Consider the following 10,326-nt stretch of genomic DNA (forward strand, 5'->3'; position numbering starts at 1 on the left):
GCCCAGAACTGAGCCTTGTATTCTGATTGAGATACACCCAGAACAGAGGACAGCAGAACTACTCCATCCTGTAACCCATTTAGTACATGGTTTGATAGACCATGGCATATAACAGTGTGATACACCAAGGCATTTCCTGTGATATAAAACAAGAGTATAGCCCCGTCCTGGGGAGCCATGTTATAGGAAGGACAGGCTAGATAACTGAACTAGATCTGTGGTTCTTCATCCTGGCTGTGCGTCACAACTGTCTGTGAGCTTTTAAACAACAAAGATGCCTGAGCACCATGCCAGATTTACTGAATATAGCAATCTCGATGTGGAATCTTTGGAAAGGGTATACAAGGCAGTATAAAGTGGTCGAGAATGCATGCTCTGGAGCAAGACTGCCTGGATTCAAATCTGGACTCATGTAAATTAATTTACTTCTGTAAATTGCTTTAATTCTCTGTGCTTTCTCATCTCTAAAAAGAAGTGTAGACTCAAAGAACTGTTGTGAGGATTAAATGAGTTACTATAAGTAAAGAATCAAGAACAGGCCCTCTCACTTAGTATGTGCTAAGTGAATATTGTCCATTATTATGATCTGAGTATGTGTAAATCTGTGCTGCTGGTTTTCGTGCACACGCTGAGAAAGCGCTGGTATAGGATACAATCTGACATGATAGGCATCTCTGTGAGGAGAGGTGATCCTCCTATATTTCTCAAGCAAGAATGGCTAATTTTTAATTCCCTCCTTTCTGGTGAACTTTATCACCACAGTGACCCAACTGAAACTTTAGCTTGCACATTATCACCAGGACATAACTTCTGCTGCTGAAACAGTGCCTCTCCCTTCCCTTCATGACCCTGAATACTCTGCATCGTGGTCCACACACAGTTGGATCTTACAGTAGACTTTAAAAAGTAGGAACATGGATTTGCCAACCTTTTATATTACCAAGCAAGAACATTCAAAGATTATAATTACATCTACCGTTGTAATAAAAGAAAAGACATTGAAACCCTAAAGAACTAGGAAGTTGTAATCTCAGGATAAATTGATAAGGCTACCATAATTAAGTTAAACCTACGACCTGTCTATGACTGCAGTTTGTTTAATTGCGTATCTTTATTACAGATGGCGAAAATTTATCATTAGTAAACATCATCGCTTTCTTTACCTAAACCCTCACTTTCAATTATAATTATAGCATATGCAGTAAAAGTCTTTAAATTTGGTAAATGCTGCCTGAATAGAAAAGAGACATGCCATTTTGATTTACATCTAACTTTTGGCATATTTATGTTTCTGTGGCTTTTATTTACTAAATTGGGTTTGTTTTGATAATCTATTTTAGTAGAATATTTATGTAGCTGTATTTTAGAATAAGAAATAACATATATTTTCCTATACAAGTTTTTCTCATTTTAGCTAATGAAAATTCTGCCGATTAGGCCCTGGGAAAGTGTCTGCCAGTAGTTAATGCTAATAGAGACACCAGAGCATTCTTTCCACTATTAATCTGTGGATAATGGAAGGCCCATTTCTTAAGTACACACAGAAGAAAGAATAGGAAAAATACTGGCTATGACACCTAATGAATTGCCTTCCTCCCACACTACTGTGCCCTTGTAACCTAGGGCATGTAGAGCAGGCTGGCAGCCATCGCATTACAAATTTAAAAGTGCTAGAATCTCTTGGTTCTGTAGCATGTTGCCTGATGGATTGGTGAGTAATGTACTTGAAGAGTGCATTACTGAGCTCTAGACTAATGGCCACCTCTTGCCCATGGCCTTTATGGTAGATCATTCATTGTGCTGCCTCATCAGCTTCCTGCCAGCCTGTATCTGGCATAAGCATTGGCTGTTCCAAAGCTGATTAATCCCCCTAGGAATTAGTCTCACTGCAGCTCTCCGTGTGGATTACACAAAAATGGGAATGCTCTGGTGCTATGGAGACAACACAACTTTTCTTTAAATTCATATACTCACTCTAGAAGATGAAATTTCCTCACCAATGTATGTATTGACATATATGGCAAATCTTATACAATTTTAAGAAATTTCCCATAAAATTAATGCAATGATTGATAATTTCAAGGTTTTGAATTTTATAGGAAGAAAAAATTTTAAAGGGAATATCCACGATGTAAACTTTAACATGTCAATCTAAGGAGACATCACATCACAACGTAACTGTATATTGCATTTTTATTTCATTTTTCTCAGATGTTTTACTGATTCCAGAATTTTTTTTTTAACGTTTATTTATTTTTGAGACAGAGAGAGAGCATGAACGGGGGAGGGTCAGAGAGAGGGAGACACAGAATCTGAAACAGGCTCCAGGCTCTGAGCTATCAGCACAGAGCCCGACGCGGGGCTTGAACTCACAGACCGTGAGATCATGACCTGAGCCGAAGTCGGCCACTTAACCGACTGAGCCACCCAGGCACCCCAAGATTCCAGAATTTTTTTAAAGTTGCAAGTTCTGTACTCTCTACTTATAAAGTAACATAAAATTTCCTCTGAAAGACTTACAATATAACATTTACTATAGGGAGTTACAAATGGAATTTGATGGTAGAATTTTATTCAATGGAAATGCATGGCATAACATTTGCTTTTGATTTAGTACAGAAAATTATCTTGATTTTTAACAGAAAAAAATCTTAATTTTTGTATTGTCACAGTTGAGGTCTACACAAATTATTGATTTTCTATGTGGTTATTAATTATAATTAGCACATTAAAGGAATAAAAACACATATTAAATATCTTAGGTCTTTTTGGTGCTTTATTCAGCACAAGGATATCATATGTCTTCAAATTCAGTTTCCTAAAATTGAGAATGTGAAATAAGACAAAAGAAACAAAACCAAATAATAGAAAACCATGCATAAGCCAAGACTAAGTACAGACTATTATTCTAGGAGAATTTGGAGGAAAGGGAAGTCAATGATGACTGGAGAAATAAGAAAATCATGGAAGAGATGAAGGTTAAGCTGACTCTTAAAAACTAGAATTAGGGTAGACAATGTGGAGGCCAGGTATTTTGAGTCAGTAAAATCACATTAGCAAAAGTACAGAAGTATTAACATGATATATTAATAGGTTAGAATGAAGAGGGGTGCCTGGGTGGCTCAGTCATTTAAGTCCGACTCTTGATTTTAGTTCAGGTCATGATCTCACAGTTTGTGGGTTTGAGCCCCACATTGGGCTCTGTGCTGATAGCTTGGAGCCTGCTTGGGATTCTCTCTCTCCCTCTCACTCTACCTCTTTCTCTCTTTCTCTCTCTCTCTCTCAAAAATAAATAAACCTTTTAAAAAATAGACTAGAAAGAAGAAAATCCTGACCAGAGTGGAGGGTATGGGTTTTGAAGTAGTAGAAAATAAAGTACAGTGTGACTTCTCATTCTGCCAGTAGGTAGACTAGACCACCTGGAAACTATCTTGCTATAATCACCTGGAAATCTAAATAAAATAGAATGAATTTCCTTTGGAAATTCAGAAATGAACTAGAACTTATAACCAGAGTGGTAAACATGTGCACTGAGGCTGTGACTTCCCTAAGAAATTGAATCTGGTGGGAGATGAAGTTTTTTGGTCTTGGAAATCTAGAATCTTGAATAAACAATCCTGAGTCGATTGAAGGTGAGGCCCTGAGCCCACATAATCCAAAGGGCTAGAACTAAAATATCACTTGCTTCACACTTCCTCCTTTAAAAATCAGCATTCTGAAGTCCTTAAATAATACATAATTTTTCAAAGGATAGAATAGGGGGTAAATGTACCTACTGAACAGGGAAATAATAAGGAAGCTTATCAGTCCTGGGCTGGACTGAATGTAAAAAAAATAAAATAAACAATAATTTTTATTAATAATAGCAATGACCTGCATATATGAGTCTAGGGACTCATATATGTACCTGCATGGTACTTATAGTACCTGCATGGTTTGGTAACTACCAAAGCCAGGAATTAACATAGAAATTTGCTCTGGAACAGTAAAACCCCTGGAAAGAACTAACATAAAACTCTGTGGAAGTACCTTTTACAGATAAAAGCCTTTGAGACTAGATGTCGATTCAATGTTATGTAACACCAAGCTGTCGATTTAATGTTATATAACACCAAAATAAACTCTATGTAGTAAGTGACAGTCATTAAACACAATAAATAGCAGAATTAAGCTCCCCAAGCTGTCAATAAGTTGTTTAGGGAGAAGGAGAATCAGATTAATAAATATACAGAACAAACTGATGGTTGCCAGAGGGAAAGGGAAGAGGAGGATGGACAAAATAAGTAAAGGGGAGTAGGAGATATAGGTTTCTAGTTATGGAATGAATAAATCACAGGAATAAAAGGCACAGCACAGGGAATATAGTCAATGAAATTGTAATAGCATACTTCGGTGACAGATGGTAAGTACACCTGTGAACATAGCATAGTGCGTAGAGACATTGAATCACTATGTGGTGCATCAGAAACTAATGTGGCATTGTGTGCCAACTATACTGAAATAAAAAAATATATTTTAAACAAAACAAGTTTGAAGGTGATATGAGAACCAATGGAGAGAGGCACTAATTAAAAAAGATAATGACTGGGAATTTTCTAGAACAGATGAAAGGCATGAGTCTTTAGATTCAAGGAGCATGACAAAATCTAATCTTGGTAAACCATTTCAAGAAATTCTTTAGTGAAACTTCAGAATACAAAAAGCAAAGAGAAAAAATTTTAATCCTTTAGAGAATCCTTTTTAATCTTTTAGAGAATAAAAAAGGTCATTGAAAATAGAAAAATAATAATAGCTACAGCAGACTTCTCACTAGTAACAAAAGACAATAGAAGGCAATGGAGTAATTTTTTTAAGTGTATTTATTTATTTTGAGAGAAAGAAAGAGCAGGAGAGGGCCAGAGATAGAGGGTGAGAGAGAATCCCAAGCACTGAGAGTGCAGAGCCCGAGGCGGGGCTCAAAATCATGAACCATGAGATATGACCTGAACCAAAATCAAGAGTTGGATGCTCAACTGACAGCAACCCAGGTGCCCCTGGAGTAATATTTCTTAATGCTGCAGGGAAAACAACTCCCAGTCTGGAATTCTATACCCTGATAAATTTTCATTCAAGAGTGACAATTTAAAAAATGACATTTTCAGACAAATGAAAACTTTTAGAGGTTATCATTGACATGCTTTCACTGGAAAAAATACTTTAAAATGTTCTTCACAAGGAAGGAAGTTGAACCCAGAAACAAGGTGGAGAAGGGACAAAGCAGTGCTGAACAAAAAAATGACAAATATGTAGGTATATCTAAATCATCATTAACTATAAGACAATAAAAAAAAATAACATGTATTTTGGAGTGGTACAAAAAAGAGGAACTGAAATACTAAAAAGCAATAACATGAAAAAAAGGAGGCTTAGTTCTTTTATTTTTGTTTTTTACACTAAGATATAATTAACATATTAGTTTCAAGATGCAGACTCCATTTATAGTTACAATTAGTTACCCACTATTAATTCATATGTGTGTGTTCAAAAATAAGACAAGCAAACAAGTGAAGGATATGGATTAGAAATAAAAAAGTGAATGATATAATTGTTTACATAGAGGGGCACCTACTTGAGTGGCTTAGTTGGTTAAGCATCTGACTTCAGATCAAGTCATGATCTCATGGCTGGTGAGTCTGAGCCCCACATTAAGCTCTCTGCTGTCAGCACAGAGCCTACTTGGATACTCTGTCCCTTCTCTCTCTCTCTCTCTGTCCTTCCCCAGTTCATTCTCTCCCTCTCAAAATAAATAAACGTCAAAAAAAAAAATAATTGTTTACATAGAAACGCAAGAAAATCTAACAAAGCATTAAAGCTAACAAAAGAATGCAGTCAGATTACTGGATACACATTTAATAAACAAAATGTCATTTACATTCTACACATCAGCAACAAGCCATATAAAATGTAATTTTAGAAAAATGTCAATTTACAATAGCAAAAATTGTAGACACCTAGGAATAAATCTAACAAAATATTTAGAGAAACTTCAGGGAGAACATTGTAAAACCTTATTGAAAAAACATTTTTTAAAAAAGATTTAAATGATGCATAGGTATATACCATGTTTTTAAATGGAAAGGATTAATATTGTAAATATTTAGATTCTCCTCAAATTAACCTATAAATTCAATCCAATTCAATTAAAAATCCAAATCATGGAAGTAGGCAAACATCATTGTAGTAGGCTTTAATACCTATAAGAGTAGTCCTCTCATAGTTTTTCACTTTCAGTGTTTTCAGAGCTATTCTTACATGTTTCTTTCCTATGTGAAATTTAGTATCAACTTGTCTGGCCCCACAAAGTAGCTTCGTGATATTTTATTATAATTGTATTTAATTTAAAAATTAGGGAAAACTGAGATCTTTATCATGTCAAGTTGTGCTCTCCAAGAACACGTGATGTCTTTCCAATGGATAGTCTACTTTGGGGGCTTTAAGGGTGTTAGTAATATTTTTCCCATAAAAATTGACACATTTATTGTTGAACTTATTTATAGGTGTTTACATTTTTTGATACCATAAATTTGATTTTCTCTACTATTATTTATTTGTGTATATAAAGGCTTATGATTTTTATATATTAATTTCAGATCTTACTATCTCACTGAATTATTGTTTCATTTAGTCTTATCATCTGTTTTTCTGGAATTATGCAGGTTTACTATCATATTTTTAAATAGAGGCAGTTTTACTTCTTGATCTATTCCTGTGCCTGTAATTGATTTTTCTTGTCTAATTGCATTGGTTAATACCTCTAGTACAATGTCAAATAGTGGTGAAGATAGTGGCCATCTTACTTTGTTTCTAATATTAGTGGAAATGTCTCTAGTGTTTCCCATTATAAGAAACTGACTGTAAGATTAGGTATAAAAATTTTATTATGGTAACAAAGTATTCCACAGTTTCTATTTTCTTACACATTTTTGTCATGAATTGATAATGAATTTTGTCAAAGACTTTTTCAGTATTTATAGAGGTATTAATATGATTCTTTCCTTACATTTATTAATATGGTGTATGATATTGATGGATTTTAAAATATTGGACCAAACTTGCATTCCTGAAATAAATTCCACTTGGTCATAGTGTATTATTTTTTAATGTAGTATTGGATTCTTTTAGATATTATTTAGTTTAGAATTTTTGCATCATTATTCATTGGATGTAGACATAGAACCATAATTCTCTTCTTTTGAATTATGTTTATCTAGTTTAGCTATCAATGTTATATTTCTTTCACAAGAGAGATTAGAAGGGTTTTTTTCTCAGTACTGTGGAATCATTTACAGAGCATTGGGACTATCTGGTCTTTGGAAGATTTGTTGAATTTCTTTGTGAAAACAACTAAGCCTGCTGCATTTTTGTACGGTAGTTTCTTAATAACTCACACCATTTCTTCTACAGTACTTGATCTGTTTAAGAGGTTGATTTTCTTTTTTTAAGTTTTATTTATTTAAGTAATTTCTGTACCCTATGTGGGGCTCAAACAACCCCAAGATCGAGTTGCATGCTCCTCCTACTGAGCCAGGCAGCAGCCCCTGTTTAAGAGTTCTAATGCTACTGGAATTAATTTTGGCAATCTGTATCTGAGAATTTATCCACTTGATATATGTTTTCAAATTTGTTTGTATAAAGGTCTGCAAAATGGTCACTTGAGTTTTAAATTTCTTCTGTTTTAATGGTCATTTACTCCTGTCATTTGATTTTGCATACTTGTGCTTTCTCTCTTTTTTTTTCCTTTGATGAGTTAGCTAGTGATCTTCTCAGTATTGTCGGTTTTTTCAAAAAAATACAAAATTTTTATTAATTAATTCATTATACTGTTTTTAATTCAATTCTTCATTAATTTCTGCTTTTGTCTTTATTATTTCCTTCCAGGTATTTTTATTTTGCTTGACTCTGTTCTTTATTTTCTAATTTTGCTGAGTGGGGAACTTGATTAATTTTTATGTTTTCATTTTTTAGATTGTTTTTAAAGTTTGTTTAATGAGAGAGAGAGAGAGAGAGGGAGAGAGAAAGAGAGAGCAAGCAGGGAAGGGGAAGAGACAGAGGGAGAGAGAGAGAATCCCAAACATGTTTTGCACTGTCAGCTCAGAGCCAGACTCACAAACTGTGAGATCGTAACCCAAGCTGAAATCAAGACTCGGATGATTAACTGACTGAGACACCCAGGCACCCCCATTTTTTTTTAGATTTTGAAATAGTTTTAAAAGTATTACTGCCATTCTTGTAGTAACATTTTTCTAGATATGTTTCCTTGAGGGAAGGGAAATAAAAGCAGAAATAAATTACTGGGACTTCATCAAATAAAAAACTTATGCACAGTGAAGGAAACAACCAACAAAACTAAAAGGCAACCTACTAAATGGGAGAAGATATTTGCAAATGACATATCTAATAAAGGGTTAATGTCCAAAACATTTAAAGTAATTATACAACCCAACACCCAAAAAACAAATAATATGATTAAAAATGGGCAGAAGACATGTATAGACGTGTCTCCAAAGAAGACATACAGATGGCCAACAGACACACAAAAACATGCTCAGCATTACTCATCATCAGGGAAATGCAAATCAATGACAATGCGATGGCACCTCACACCTGTTGGAATTTCTAAAATAAAAAACACAAGAAACAACAAATGTTGATGAGGATATGGAGAACAAAGAGCTTCATACACTCTTGGTGGGATTGCAAACTGGTACATCCACTGGGGGAAAAGTATGGGGGTTCTTCAAAATTAAAAATAGAACTGCCCTACAATCCAGTAATTGTATTACTGGGTTTTTACCCAAAAAATACAAAAGCACTAATTCAGAGGGATACATGCACCCCTGTGTTTATTGCAGCATTATTTACAATAGCCAAATTATGGAAGCAGCCCAAGTGTCTATTGTTAGATGAATGGATAAAGAAAGCATAGGAGATATATATATATATATATATATATATATATATATATATATATACACATATACATATATATGTGTATGTATATACACATACATAAATGTATGTATATGTGTATAGTATATGTATACATATACATAGTGGAGTGTTTAGCAATAAATTTGATAATTTCGATAAAATTCTATTTATAATTTTTTTTCTCTTATGGTTTATGATTTTTGTGTCTTATGAAGATACCTGTGCCTAGCCCAAGAATACAAATAGTTTTTCTCCTTTCTTTCATAAATTTTAGTGTGCTAGAATTTACATTTCATTCTATAATGTTTTATAGATTATGGAATGTATATTGAAGTTAATTTGTATTGAAGTTCATGTGAAGTGCATTTCCAGTCCTAGCATTATTTGTTAAAGAAGACTAGACTTTCTCTATCAGACTGCATTCATACCTTTGTTGAAAATCAGTAGTCCATATAAATGTAGATCTATTTCTGGTCTCTCTATCCTGTTCCTTTGATTTACTTGACTTTATCAAGAACAATACTATACCATCTTAATTACTATAGCTTTATTATGTGTCTTGAAACCATGCAGTTTAGTCTTCCACGTTTGTTCTTTTTCAAAGTTCTTTTCTATCCAAAAGTTTGACTTCTGTCCAAAATAAAATATCTTCTGGGATTTTGAGTGAGGTTGCATTCATTGATTCTTTTAATTGATTTGGAAGGAATTGACATGTTAACAATGTTGAGTCTTCTGATCTATAAAAATGTCATATCTTTCCATTTATTTAGGCCTTCTTTAACTTCTCAGCAATGTTTTGTAGTTTGCACTGTACAGGTTTTGTACATGTTTTGTCAGATTCAGTACTCTTGTAGGCAGTTGTATTTTTAATTTCAAATCTGACTGTTGCTTGTACATAACACAGAATGAGTTGAAAGTATTCTCTTCAGTTTTATGGGTATTTTATATAGAGTTGATATTTATTCCTTAAATGTTTGACAGAATTCTCTCATGAAGTACTTTGAGCCTAGAATTTCCTTTGTGGGAAGATTTTAAAATCAGATGAAATTCTTTAATAAATATAGGGCTTTTGAGTTCTCTTTCTTCCTTAGTGAACTTTGCTAGTTTGTATTTTTCAAGGATTTTTTTACACTTGTTGAATTAATTGTTACAAAGCTTTAAAAATAAAGTTCCTTAATATTCCTTTAATATATGTAGAATGTGTAGTACCATCACCTTTTAATTCTTCGTTTTGGTAGTTTGGGTGTTTTTTCCTTTCTTCCTGATCAGGATGACTGCAGGTTTATTAATTTTATTGATCTCTCCAAAGAACCAGCTTTTGGTCTTTTTAATATTTTTCTATTCTTTTTCTTTTTT

This window comes from Panthera tigris, chromosome E2 (assembly GCF_018350195.1).
Source record: "Panthera tigris isolate Pti1 chromosome E2, P.tigris_Pti1_mat1.1, whole genome shotgun sequence".
Classification (NCBI taxonomy): domain Eukaryota; kingdom Metazoa; phylum Chordata; class Mammalia; order Carnivora; family Felidae; genus Panthera; species Panthera tigris.